Here is a 13,969-nt window from a genome sequence, read left to right as displayed (position 1 = left end):
AGCTGGAAATTCTAATTAGAGATTCCAGTCCCCTGATGAAGCCTCACTGGGCAAAGTGGGTTAAGACAGAGACGGGCGCCCTTGTGCCAGTGTAACCAGCACCCTCTGCAGCTGCGTGCATTTGTGCTACAGCTCAGGAAGCACAGGAGTGAAAGCAAGCGAAGTTGAGGATGTTTAGAGGGGATTTCACCTGGAGTTTGAACTGGATGGATGTGTCTTGCATACTAGAACACTGTGCAGGAAGTGGACTTTGTGTATGGTGTGACAACGTATGTGACTTTGTGATGAAAATGCCAACGAGGTTCCAAATCCCTTAGGTTGAGAGTGTGAACTCAACAGCAGGAGCAGCCTGGTAAAAGGAACAGAGATCTATAAAATCACAGCTAGGCAGAAGTTTAACTTCTCTGCCGGCTTCCGTAACGATGACTGTCCTCATCTTATGAGGACACCTTCCTGTCATCATAGCAAAGGTTACTATTAGTGCTGGTTAAAAATCAGTTGTTGAGCACCTGCCTACTGTTAAGCAACCATCTGCAGCATTTATTTAATTTTAATAGCCCTAAGGAATACTGTTTTTATCCCTGTTTTACAGATGAGAAAACAGGCTCAGAGATAAACTTCCTTCTGATTTCATGTAGTGAAGTCAGGATTGGAACTGGATTCTGACTCCAGAGCCTGAGCACAGGTTAACACGGCCTCTGGGATGAGGTAAGGGGAAGGGTATACGAGCCATAGTCAGCTTGCCACCGGGCTCTATAGACTGGAGCTAGACGACTGGGCGACTTCACTTTTCACTTTCACGCATTGGAGAAGGAAATGGCAACCCACTCCAGTGTTCTTGCCTGGAGAACCCCAGGAACGGGGGAGCCTGGTGGGCTGCCGTCTATGGGGTCGCACAGAGTTGGACACGACTGAAGTGACTTAGCAGCAGCAGCAGCAGATGTTTGGAAATTGAAAAGTTTTTCCCAAACTGGACAACTTACTAGAAGGTATAATAAAGGATTTAGATGTATTTTAGGTAATAAAATCCTTCTGGTAAGAGATTATGCCATGTGTTATTTGGTTTCAGAATTTGAGTTGCAGAGTAAAACTTCAATTTGTGTCTCAAAGAAGGCTCAGTAGAGAATATCCAAGCCTGTGAAGCTCTGTCTTTCTTTTCCAAGGTCCGTTTGACTTTAGTGGAAGCAGGAATGGCTGAATTTGGTGGTTACACAGCAAATAGAAGCATGGTATGGAAACCTGGCTTCCCTGGCACCCAGATTTCTGATTATTCCAATCCTGTTTTAGTGCCCCTCTAAGGGGAATACTGCAGGAAGGGGCTTAGCTGCCTCTCGCCCCTAACGGCTCTAGCCGATGACTGGGGGGGTAAATCTCTCCTGTTCACCACCAGGATCAGCAGATGGTCTCAATTGCTTGGGTGAGCACTGCGCTGGTGAGGGATGCAGAGATGAGAAGCGACTGACTGTTGGTTCCCCAGCGTCCTATGCCCCTAATGGGCCCTCTGCTGAGAAGGGAGGGGATGACTCCTGTTTACCTCCCCAGGATGGGAGAGGGTGGTGAACCCCATGGAGAAGGACCTTTTGGCAGAAAACAACAGGTTGATCACAGCTCAAGAGCAACTGCTTGGTAACTGCATGCCTAAGATATGCTTGTCGTTATCAACTCAGAATTTTTAGTCAGAAGGGTTTGTGAGATCCTGGCTGGATCCCTCATTTTGCTTGTGAGCGAACGATGGCAGTGGAGACTTCAGCTAACATGGATTGAACACGTGTGAGTTGGGCATACGGCAGGGCACTACCCCTGCCTGCTAGAGGCCTGCCTTCTAGAGGGAAACAGGCACACTTACGGTGCTGCTGCTCAGGTGCTGAGAGCTTCAACTGAGGGATAGACGGGGTGAGGACAGCAGAGATGAGCGAGACTGGGGTGTCAGGGAGGCCTCTAGGGAGATGACATTTGCGCTGAGCATTGATGATAAGTAGGGATTTGCTGCATGGAGGAGTGTGAGCTGTGGTTCTCCAGGGAGAGGAACCAGTGAGAGATGCATGGAAGATGGATGAGGGGATGACTACTCAGCAGGAGGGAGGAATCAGGAAGACAGAGGCCAGGTCGCATGCTGTGAGCTTTGCTGGGGAATTTGAAGGTGTAAGGAAGCCAGTGAAGGACTTTTTTTCCCGTAAGAAAAAAAATGTGTGAAGACATAAATACGGGAAAAATCTAGAGATATCACAGACACACACCCTCCCCACCCAGAGTGGGGAGACTTCCTTGGGGAGGTTTCAGGAAGGGCAGTGATTGATGGGATTGTGGTGTTAGAAAATAACAGATGAATGAGGCAGTTTCTGCCCTCAGGTGAGTCTCAAAGCAGGGGAGACAGGTGTTTCAGTTCTCTCCACACAGTTTAGCCAATCTAGAGGTTAAGTCCAAATGTTGAGAGAATGTGGGGAAAGTTCCCCAGTAGTTCTCTCTGTGAGAGTGAGGGGGCGCTAAGAGGTGAGGGTCGTAGAAAGCTTCGGACCTCTGACATTTCCAGATGGAGGTGGGGGCACTCCAGGCAGGGGCAGCTGCAGGAATAAAGGGGGTCAGGGTGGATTAAAGCCCCTGCCCCGTGATGGTGGAGGTGGTAAGAAGGCCTGAGTGCTCACCTACCGAATTTGCATGGTGTCTGCTGCCATGGAAAGAGATTGCTGGAAGAATTGGATGTGCAGTCTTCTACCTCTGAACCGGGGCAGAGGAGCAGTTCCAGAGTCAGCCAGCAGGCGGGGCCCTGCTCCCATTCTCGGAGCTCCTGTAGGAACCGGTGTGAAGATGTAGGATGGTCCCTCAGGGTGGGAGGTGAGCGGGGAGAAGGAAAACAAATCTGGCTCCTTGTCGGGCACCCTAATGGTACTCTTATGTGTTTTATAACCCCTAAATTCTCCCAGAAGACCCAAGAGGAGGTTGGTGGTGTTCCCCCCTTTATAGCTGGGAACTTGAGGCTCGCAGAGAGTGCTCAGCTTGACAAGTGAATTTCTTAGCAGTTCAGACCTGGCCCTGATGCTTCGGGCTGTGAACAGCACAGGGTAGCTCCTGACTCAGGTTGCGGCCCCTGCCTGTGCCTGAAGTCTGTGGGAGACTGGGTTGAATTTTGATCCCTTTCTGGTTTTTCTCTTTGTCAATTTCCTACCCTTATGTCTCCATCTCTTGTCCCCTTTGGGGTCTGTGGAGCTTCAAGTGCTGTCTCCACGCCTGGGCCAGGCGGGGTGTCTAAAGGCCCCTGCAGATACTGTTACTGCACTCGTGGCCTGGGGGCAAGGTTACTGACAGGAAGTGCCGCTGACATGTGGAGGGAGGCTTTCCACAGAGAGCCTCTGCTGATGAAGTCTCCCAGCCGGCCGGCCGGCCGGCCTCAGCCGCCGCAGCCCAGCCCTCTCCTCGTTACCGTGGTCTTCCTCCACAGCCAGGCCACTGCCTGCACTTGGAGCCCGTCTTCCCTCCCCTCCGGTTATGCCCTCTCCAACTGACACTGTCAAGACGGTGTCTCCGCCAGACTTTTCCCAGCAGCGTTCAAATGCACCGTCACTGCTCTTAAAGAGAAACAAAGCAAAAAACCTCTTGATTCCACTTTCTCACCAGCGACTTCCTGTTTCTCTACTCCACTTTTCAGTACAACTTCTGGAAAGAATTGTCTTGTCTTGTGTCTTCACTCTCCTCCACTCGCACTCAAATCCACTTCAGTCAGGCTTTTGTCCTAACGCTCCATCAAAACCATGCCTGCTGATGACTCCAGTCCTGGTGTTGACTGGACTCCATCACTGCTCAGAGCATTCCCGAGGCCCCTTATTTCCTGCAGTGTTAAGAGCCACCGTGCACACTGCTCTGCAGCCCCTCCCGTTGCCTCTCTGTCCCCCTACGTTTCTCCCCCGTGCTGCCTCTGCCGCAGCCACCCCAGGGACTGGCTGGCCCTTCAAGGCACACTCCCATCCTGCCCTTGTGTCTGGAACTCTGCCCCCAGATGGCTCCCTCCCTCATTGCCTTCAAGTTGAACAAGAGGACAGCAGGCCCTGGCCTCCAGTGGCTGACCTGGCTCCCAGAGCTGGGCCTTGGTATTCTCCTCCTGCACATAAACAGTTCACGGAACATCAGTGTCCAGACAAGACCACTCTGTGACCATGATGGGTCAAGACCATCATGTCTGAACACACAAAACCTGAACATTATCCAAACTACAAAAAGGAATAATTACCTTAAATGTCAGTGGACTGAATGCTCCAATCAAAGGACAGAGTGGCAGACAGGATGAAAAAACAGGAGCCTAGGAATAATGCTACCTACAGGAGACCCACCTTAGGGCCCACACAGACTGAAAGTGAAGGGATGGAAAAGGATATTCCATGCAAACAAATGAAAGCTGGGGTTGCAATACTCAAGTCAGACAAAACAGACTTTAAAGCAAAGGCTGCTAAGGAAAGATAAGGAAGGACAGTGCATAATGGTAAAAGGATCAATACAAGAAAAGGATTTTACACTCAACATATAGGTACCTAATACAGAAGCACCCAAATATCTAAAATACTAAGACATAAAGGTTGAAACTGATGGGAAAACAGTGATAGGAGGAGACTTTAACACCTCACATCAATGGACAGACCTTCTGGACAGAAAATAAGGCAATAGAGATCCTAAATGATACAATGGAACGGTTAGAGTTAATTGGTATTTTCAGGACATTACATCCAAACCACTAAAAGGACCAGCCATCCCTGTAGTCGGTTGACTCGTGATCCCAAAAGGTACGTCCACTTGGAACTCAGAATGTGACCTTATTTGGAATAAGAGTCTTTGCAGATGTAATTACGGTAAGCATCTTGATATGCAATCATCTTAGATAAGAGTGGGCCTAGGTCCAATGGTAAATGTCCTTGTAAAAGACAGGGAAAGACATTGAGACACAGAGGGGAAACTTGTGAAGAAGAAGGCAGAGACTGGAATGATGCATCTGGAAGCCCAGGAACACCAAGGGCTGCCATCAGCCACCAGAAGTAAGGAGTGAGGCATGAAACAGAGCCTCCAGAAGAACCAACCCTGCCAACATCTTGATAGCAAACTTCTGGCCTCTGGAACTGTGAGAGTAAATTTCTGTTAAGCCACCAAGTTTGTGGTAATCTGTTACGGCCATCCCCCTACAGTTCATAAGGAAAACTGTGTCCTGCTAATGATAGCAGTATCCTGGGGCTGGTCTTCCCTCCTCATTAAGGTTCATAAGATCCCCAGTCATAGAATTGCCCCCGCTCTTGACAGCATCCAATCCATAGGAAAGTCCTGCTTCCTGGAGCCCTCCTAAATCATCTAACCCAAGTCCAAATCCTAGAGTAAGGCCTTTCTAACACTCTCTGAGTGGCCCCATGGTCCCCATGCTCCCCATGGAGGGTGCTGTCCCTCACTACGAGTCAGAAACCCAAGGTGATAATTTTCCTGTCTTCCTGGTGGTCTTTGGCTAGAGGTTGTTGACAAAGTCTTCACTCAAAGGTTACCATCTCCAGTGAGGACTGCAGTCACCCCACCTCCCTTCTATCTCCCGCTTCCCTTGCTCCATTTTCTTCATGGCACCCATTGCCTTCACCCACACTGGATCAATTGCTTATTCACTTTGTATTGTTTATGGTCTGTCTCACCCATCCCCAACCCCATTTGAATGTGAGCTCTACTAAAGGCATGGATGGTGGTTGGGATTGTTTCTGGATGTATTCAAAACGACTGGGACAGGGATTAGCTCATCTAAACAAGCAGTAAATCTTTGCTGAATGAAAGAACCGTTGCTAGGACAGGCACTCCTAACCAACTTGGTCATCAGGAAGGCCTCCCTAGAAATGGAGTGTGAAGGCTGGGATCTGATGGGGGAATAGAGGTGATCCTGCGTGAACATGGGGAGGAGCTTTCCCAGCAGGTGCAAAAGGCCTGGGGAAGCTAGGGGGTATTTCAGGATTGATGGAGTGCAAGCGCTTCGAAGTGGCTGAAGGGGGAGTTCTGGAAAGGGAGGGCAAGAGATGAGGTTGCAGAGTTGTCAGGGCCCAGAAGAGCTGGGTCATTGGGAGTTCAGACTTCACCCAAAGGGCCATGAGGATAGTTGCTCTGCAGCAGGTGGAATCTTCCTGAACCAGGGATCAAACCCATGTCCCCTGAATTGGCAAGTGGATTCTTACTCTGGACCACCAAAGAAGTCCAGAAGGTAGCATTTAAAGGGCAGATGGCAGGACAGTGCTGAGGAAGAGGTGAGGCTGGAGGCAGCGGCAAGACTGAAGGCACCTGGGTCGAAGTGGCAGCTGCAGAGAGGGGGCGGAGTCCTGGGAGAAGGAAGACCCCTGGCCTGGGCACCCCGCCGTTCAGAGGTGCCATTCACTGCGGAGGGGGGGGGGGCATGGAGGAACGGGTTTCGGGAAGGCGCTGAGTGTGAGGACCTTCAGGGGAACATCAGGGGAGATGTCAGGTGGGCTGTACATATACCTGGAGCTCAAGGTCAGACTGGAGATTCAGGCTCAGAAGACAGCCGCAGTGGGAATGAAGCCTTGGCGGAGATTTCTGAAGACTTCTGCCTGAGGAGCCACAGCCCCGGGAGCTCAGGGCAGGCAGGGTGTCAGGAAAGATGGAAGGAGACCCACCACCCCTTTTCCACTCTCTCTGGGGTCTCTAGGTCTCACTTTGCTCTCTGGAGCCCCCTGGCCCCCATGCCTGGAATCACGTGCTAGGACAGAAGAATCCTCTCTCCTAATAATTCACCACCCCTGGCTTGTTCAGAAGGAAGTGGAAGAGGCTCTGTGTTGCACACAGCACACATGCTCTGGAACCAAAGCCCCACCTGGGGGCAGAGATGGCAGCCCGGACCGCCCTGGGACTCAAGCCCTCATTATTCTGGAAAGTTCAGAAGAGGGGCCACATCAGGGGTCAACCAGAGGCAGTCTGGGCACAATGGCACCATCAGCAGCTCCCAGACAGCAGGGCTGGGAGGCAAGTCTGGCACAGGCTGGCACACTCCCTTCCCACCCCAACGGCCCCAGCCCCCTGCCCCTGAGACTGACTAGAGCTGAAGGCAACCCTGTTCAGATGGGAAGGCTTAACCCAGGCTCCCTGGGCTCCGTCCCGCTTCCTTCTGCCTCCCCCTGCCATCTGCCGACCAGCAGGGCAGGGCTTCCCTCCTGCCTCCTTGGAGCACCAGCATCTGCAGCCCCCTGAGTGTCCCTCCCTGCCTACCAAGCCATGTCCCACACCTCCTCTGTGATCTTAAAATACAGTTCACAGCGCATCACTCCTCATTCCATTGTCCCTCAAGCAGGGACTTGTCCCCAAAGCTTTTGGATCAGAAGCCAAACTCTCCTGGGGCCTCCCAGGCTGCCACTTGACACTTTTTTTTTTTATTGTCAGTTCCTCAGTGTGCATCCTCCTTCGTGCCCTCCCACTTCGTTTCCCACTCACCCTTGGCTCACATCACTTCCTCTGAATGACCTTCCTTCGTCCCCAGGTTGCTGGAGGAAGGTCAGCTTGAATAAACCTCACTGGGTTTTTTCTACCAGGGTTTCTGGAAGGCAAAGTCTGGGTCTGTGGTGTTGACCACAGTTTCCCAGTAAACCCACAGTGGGCCAGCCAATAGGGATGGCATTGAACTGAAATGTATCATGAAGCGCTTTCACTTTCTCCCCTCCTGAGATCCTTGGGTCCTTCCCCACTAGATCAGGTCAGCAGGTGGTGTTACCCTCCATCCCAGCAACAAGCGGCAGCTGATTCCAGACACTGCCACCCCTCCAATGCCACCTGGAGGGTCTTGGCCCGGAACCTTGTGACCTGGCAGGGTGTTGGGAGGAGACACCAGCAACTGAAGTCGCGTTTCATCAAAGTTCCCAGTCCCCTTAGGGGAAGTAAGGGTAATGAGATAGATCGAGAGTTTCTGTGGGAGAGCTCCAGAGGGCCCCTGAGAAAGGGAACTTGCCCGGGGTGTCCTGCCTCGAACAGTGAGCAGCAGAGGGGCTGCTGGATCCTGGGACCCTGGTTCCGTCCCTTCCTAGCAGCAGACCTTGGGCACACTCTTTACCTTTCCCCTGCAAAACAGAAAGCACCAGATAACCCCATCTCGGGTATGGTGAGCTGAGCGAAGCCATGCACCAAGAGCCAGCGCCTGGTGCGTGGGAAGCCAAGTTCTTCCCAGGCCTTCCCATCACCTTCCTGCGTGTGAAAATTCAAGTGTGTGCCACATCCTGGCTGAGGATGGCTGGGCCAGACCCAGCAGAGGGGACAGAGGACATCAGGGTAGATGTGCTGACTAGGGGCTGTGGGAGAGGGCCCCGGGGCTAAGGAAGACCAGAAAGTCCTAACAGGAGGAAGCGGGGGGACCTGTGGCCTCCTTCAACACCTTGTCATTGCATCTGGGGAAACTGAGGCTGAGAGGTGGCAGGAGTTGCTGTCGGAATGTTGCCTGGAGCCAAGGTTGATACTGCAGTTCTCCTGAACCTACCAAACAGAATGTAGGCTTTGAGGGCACATGCTTTAGACACAGACAATTATTTAGCTCAAGATCACAAGGAAGGCTAAGGATCCATCTGCTAATGTAGGAGACACGGGTTTGATCCCTGATCCACAAAGATTCCACATGCTGCAGAGCAACTAAGCCCATTTGTCCACACCTGCTGAAGCCCATGTACCCCAGAGCCTGTGCTCGCAAAGAGAAGCCACCGCAATGAGAAGCCCGCACACCACAACGAAGCCCGCACACCACAGCCGGCTCACTGGCACTAGAGAAAGCCCAGAGCAGCAACAAAGACCCAGCATGGCCCAAAATAAACAAATAAAGCAAAGGTCACAAGAAAGATTGTGACAAGCCAGGGACTCAGGGCTGCCAACTCCCTGGGACCCTTCTCTCTACCCCAAGGAGGTCAGGGAGTGAGGGTAGATCCCACCTTCTAGCATCTTCCCATCATCTGCTCAACAAACACCACGTTCTGTGAAAATAGGAGAAAAAGAGACACAGCCAGCTCTCAGGGAGCATATAGCCAACTAAGGAAGAGATGCTAAGAAATCACAAGTAAATATTAGAATATGACTGTAAAGGGGGCTGTGGAGAAGGGGTTCATGGAACTGTGCAGGGGGGTAGCTAGAGAGGATGCTCCATCTGTGGGATCAGGAAGGTCTTTTGAGGATGTGATGCTTAAGTTGAAACTCAGGATGAAAAAGGTCATTGTGAGATAATAATTATATATCGATATTGATATCCACCCCTGGCTCCTGGCACAGAGTTCCTATATAAGCTTGTAGTTTCCTGACTGAACACTAGGAGCATCTTTCATTTTATTGTAGTCACTTGTGGGGGTGGGGGGCTGGGATCCTGGCTGGGGGCTGGTCACCAGGAAGACCAACCATGATTATAAGCTTGGAATTTTCACACACACACACACACACACACACCCCATGCCAACTTCTCCAGGGGAGAGGGCTTGAGATGGAGGTTAGTAATTGATTATGTCCACATAAAGATCCCCAGAGCATGGGTTTTGGGGGGCTTCTAGATGAGCCAACACATCCATGTTGTGGGAGGGTGGCACTCCCCAGTGCCACAGGGCAGAGGCTCCCGTGCTGGAGACCTTTCCAGACCTCATACTATGTGTCTCTTCATCCGGCTGTTCATCTGTATCCTTTGTCATAACCTTTAATAAACTGCTAAAGGTAAGTAAGTGCTTCCCTGAGTTCTGTGAGCCACTCTAACAAATGGATCGAACCCTAGGAGGGGGTCATTGGAACTGTTGATGTGTAGACGGCTGGTCAGACTAGCCTCTGAAGTGTGTGGAGAGTGGCAGTCTTATGGGACTGAGCCTTTAGCCTGTAGAATATATCTCTGGGGTGATAGTGTCAGAATGCAGTTGAATTCTAGGGCATAATTCTAGTTGGTATCACAGAGAATTACTTGGCATGGAGGAAATTCCCTGGGAAGATAGGGGTTTTCCTGACATGGTTACCCAGGCATGAGGGTGGAGTGTATTCCAGGCAGAGGGAATGCATATGCAAAGTCCTGTGGTGGGAGGAAGTACTCCAAGTTTGTCTTTTCAAGACAGTGGGTTGAAGGCATCTTCTTCCTCTTTTCTTCTTGAAAATCACCCTGCCCCGTCACACACACACACACACACACACACACACACGCTCACACACACACATACACACGCACGCACGCACACTGAGGAGAGCAAGAAATAAGAACTCCATTTTCCAAGAAGATATTTCTGACCTCAAACTAAAATATTGTAGAAAACAACCAATACTCTAGATTCCAGTACGGTTAAATGATGGTAATTAGATAATTTTTTTTTCTTCTCTTGCTCTAGAACTTGGCCTCCTCAACCCTTCTCTTTCTCACTGCATTAACTAACAAAATTCCAGTGCCTGGCCCTAAGAATGAAAATCTCAACTTCTATAAAAACAAGCCTCAGAAAGATGGGGAGGACCTGTCTTTTCTCCCCTGAAGCTGTAGAAACAGAAATACTTACTATACTCCATCATAAAAATGAATTTAAGGATCAGACATGATAGAGGTGAGAGCAAGAAATTTCATGAGCATGTCCAACTTGTTTTCCTGTCCAATGTCTTAGAAGGATTGAAGGCAGGAGGAGAAGGGGAGGACAGAGGATGAGATGCTTGGATGGCATCACTGACTCGATGGACATAAGTTTGAGCAAGCTCTGGAAGTTGGTGATGGACAGGGAAGCCTGGCGTGCTGTGGTCCATGGGGTCGCAAAGATTCGGACACAACTGAGCGACTGAACTGAACTGTAGAGACTGTGGGGCTATGCATGAGAAATGAGTTAGCTCTGTTAATGCACATCAATCCTGGGAAGGGTTCTTCTCACAGTCTTGAGAGACAGCCAGGCTTCAGATTGTTCAACACTGTATTCAAGTAAGTTTTAAATTTCAGACTTAAGATTGGGATGGCAACTGGCTACTTTAACTGATCATTTGAGCCGGGATGATCACTGAAAGTCTAAGATCATGGCATCTGGTCCCATCACTTCATGGGAAATAGATGGGGAAACAGTAGAAACAGTGTCAGACTTTATTTCTTGGGCTCCAAAATCACTGCAGATGGTGATTGCAGCCATGAAATTAAAAGATGCTTACTCCTTGGAAGGAAAGTTATGACCAACCTAGATAGCATATTAAAAAGCAGAGACATTACTTTGCCAACAAAGGTCCATCTAGTCAAGGCTATGTTTTTCCAGTGGTCATGTATGGATGTGAGAGTTGGACTGGGAAGAAAGCTGAGCGCCAAAGAATTGATGCTTTTGAACTGTGGTGTTGGAGAAGACTCTTGAGAGTCCCTTGGACTGCAAGGAGATCCAACAAGTCCATTCTAAAGGAGATCAGTCCTGGGTGTTCATTGGAAGGACTGATGCTGAAGCTGAAACTCCAATACTTTGGCCACCTGATGCAAAGAGTTGACTCATTGGAAAAGACCCTGATGCTGGGAGGGATTGGGGGCAGGAGGAGAAGGTGATGACAGAGGATGAGATGGCTGGATGGCATCACCGACTTGATGGATGTGAGCTTGAGTGAACTCCGGGAGTTGGTGATGGATAGGGAGGCCTGGCGTGCTGCAATTCATGGGGTCGCAAAGAGTCAGACACGACTGAGCAACTGAACTGAACTGAACTGGACTGAATCACTGAAAGGGAATAGGGTGCTATGGTTCTTACCCCCCAGGTCCTCTGCCTGCCTTTTGTCTGTGGACAACTTGTTCAAAGAATAAGTTTAGGCTCCCGGCGGTGCCGCGGGGACGGCAAGAGCCAGAGCTGGAGCCCGAGCTCGCCATGGGGCGGCGGGAGCCGAGGCCTGGGCTCAGGGATCCACAGCCTGCACCTCTGTGCCCACCTCAGCCTGCAGCGCAGCCCTCCACCCACAGGATGGACGGCGCATCTGGGGACTTGGGCTCTGGGGACAACGCCCTGCCCACTGGGGCTCTTTTCATGGTGCTGGGTGCAGAAGTGATGGCGCTCAGTCACCATTGGGCGTGACTGCTGCTCATCCAGGTGGGTCATGAGACAAGGCCCCCCACCACTGGTACCAATGTGCTGGGGAGGAAGGTCGTCTACCTCGCACGCCAAGCACATTGTGTGAGTGGATGGAAAGACAGGGCTGCTCCTAGCCTGAACCCCCAGGCTGACGTCCAATGCCCTCTCCACAGTGACCCAGGGCAGCAGGAAGAAGGTACCAGATGAGATCCAGCAGGTTTCCAACAAGGATGACATGAAGATGTCTCTGAAGAAGGTGGTGAAGGAGACCTCCTACGCTATGATGATGCCATGGGTGGTTGCGCATGCTGGCCCTCCCCCTGCAAGTCGTCTCGGCGCGCTGCATAGTCCAGTTTGTGGGATGGGAGGCCAAGTCCAGTGGTGTGCTGACCTCCACTGGGAAGATTTTTAAAGAAGAGGGCCTGCTGGGATTCTTTATGTGCTTAAACCCCCACCTCCTGGGAGATTTTCTTGTGGGGCTGTAACCTGCTGGCCCACTTTATCAGTGCCTACCTAGTGGATGACAGCGTGAGTGACACCCTGGGGGGGCGGGGGGCTGGGGAACAACCAGAATCTAGGTTCCCAGTTCAGCCAGGCGCTGGCCATCTGGGCTGACACCAAATTTGTGATGGGGATTGCAGTGAGCCTGCTGACCTCCTCCTTCCTGCTGGTTGGTGATTTCTTGGCCAGGAAGGACTGCGGGCTGCAGGCTGGGCTCCCTCCTTAGTCCCCAGTATTCAAATCTTGGATCCACCTCTGGAAGTACCTGAGTGTGCTGGGCCAGCTCTTCCGAGGCTCCAGCCTGCTTTTCCTCCAGGTGTCATCAGGAGCGTGGGTTGCCCTGGAGTAAGCTGAATCACCTAAAAAAGCAAAACCACACTGTCTCAGCGTGGCTACCGCGGGTGAGGTCTGATCATCTTGGGGCACCTGTCAGACGACCACCCCAGAATCACCTACAGGTGCTCTAGCACGGCTGGGCGTCAGTTTCCATATTTCCCATGCGTCTGTCCAGAAGCAGGGACTGGGTGGGGGTGAGGCTGTGTCCAGTGGACTGGGCACTCTTAGACCCAGGGAAGGTGGGGTGGAGCTGGGGAATGGGGGCAGATTTCCCCCATTACTCTTACTCTGCAGATTTCCCGAGTCTGCCTCGTGCAGGGGGCCAGAGACAGGCTTGTGGAGGCCCACGTTGCATGGGCAGAGGCTCTGAGTTCAGGTCCCAGCCCCAACTCACACCCTTCAAGTCACCCCCTGCTCTCATTGTGCAGCTCAGCTGGGAGCTTCACCCTCTTGCTTTGTAAATAGGATGTGATCCCCTTTCACCAGGGCCATCACGTCTAGGCCTTGGCTAGGAGCCTATCTTTGTTTTTCTCAACACTACTTGTCTGAGAAGACAGCACATTCTAAATGGGAAATTGTATGACTGCTCAGAATGTATTCCCTCCCTCGCCCCCACCCAATCCTGGCCAAGGTTGGGTGATGTCCCATGGTGATGCCTCACGTGCAGGATATGGTTACCTGTGCAATCGTGAACACTCAGATGTTAGGCAGATCAATGTCTCTAGTCGTATCCAGTTTAAAGTACCTAATAAGATCTGACCCTTTCTCCCGCAAATAAATGCATTGGTGGTGATTTGGGAAAAAAAAAAGAAAAAATTCAATCAAAGAAATGAGAACATGTGAAAAACAAAGGAGACCAAACAGTAATAATGTAGTCATTAAGCATAGTCAAGAATCTTTAGTTCCTGCTCAGTGGCTATACGTAATATTCTGAGTCATATCCTGTGAGCTGTCTTATAGATACTGAAACCCCAGGTGGAGAAGTTAACTACATGATGACCAGAATGTACCACTTTACCCACCACATGAGCGGCCACAATTCCGAGAATGGCCTCAAAGAAAGGGAAACAAACCAACCCTGGAACTGAAGATTAACTGTCCCTAAAACAATCAAG

The 13,969-nt window shown here is 51.0% G+C and overlaps 1 pseudogene; it reads left to right on the top strand.

Annotated features, from left to right (window-relative positions):
* Positions 1-8,124: 8,124 nt before the first annotated feature.
* LOC102390267 lies at positions 8,125-12,867 on the top strand (annotated as a pseudogene).
* The last annotated feature ends 1,102 nt before the right edge of the window (positions 12,868-13,969 follow it).

Source organism: Bubalus bubalis, chromosome 2, assembly GCF_019923935.1.
Source record: "Bubalus bubalis isolate 160015118507 breed Murrah chromosome 2, NDDB_SH_1, whole genome shotgun sequence".
Classification (NCBI taxonomy): domain Eukaryota; kingdom Metazoa; phylum Chordata; class Mammalia; order Artiodactyla; family Bovidae; genus Bubalus; species Bubalus bubalis.
The sequence above is the reverse complement of the archived record's forward strand: the minus strand, read 5'-3'. Positions and strand labels throughout refer to the sequence as shown.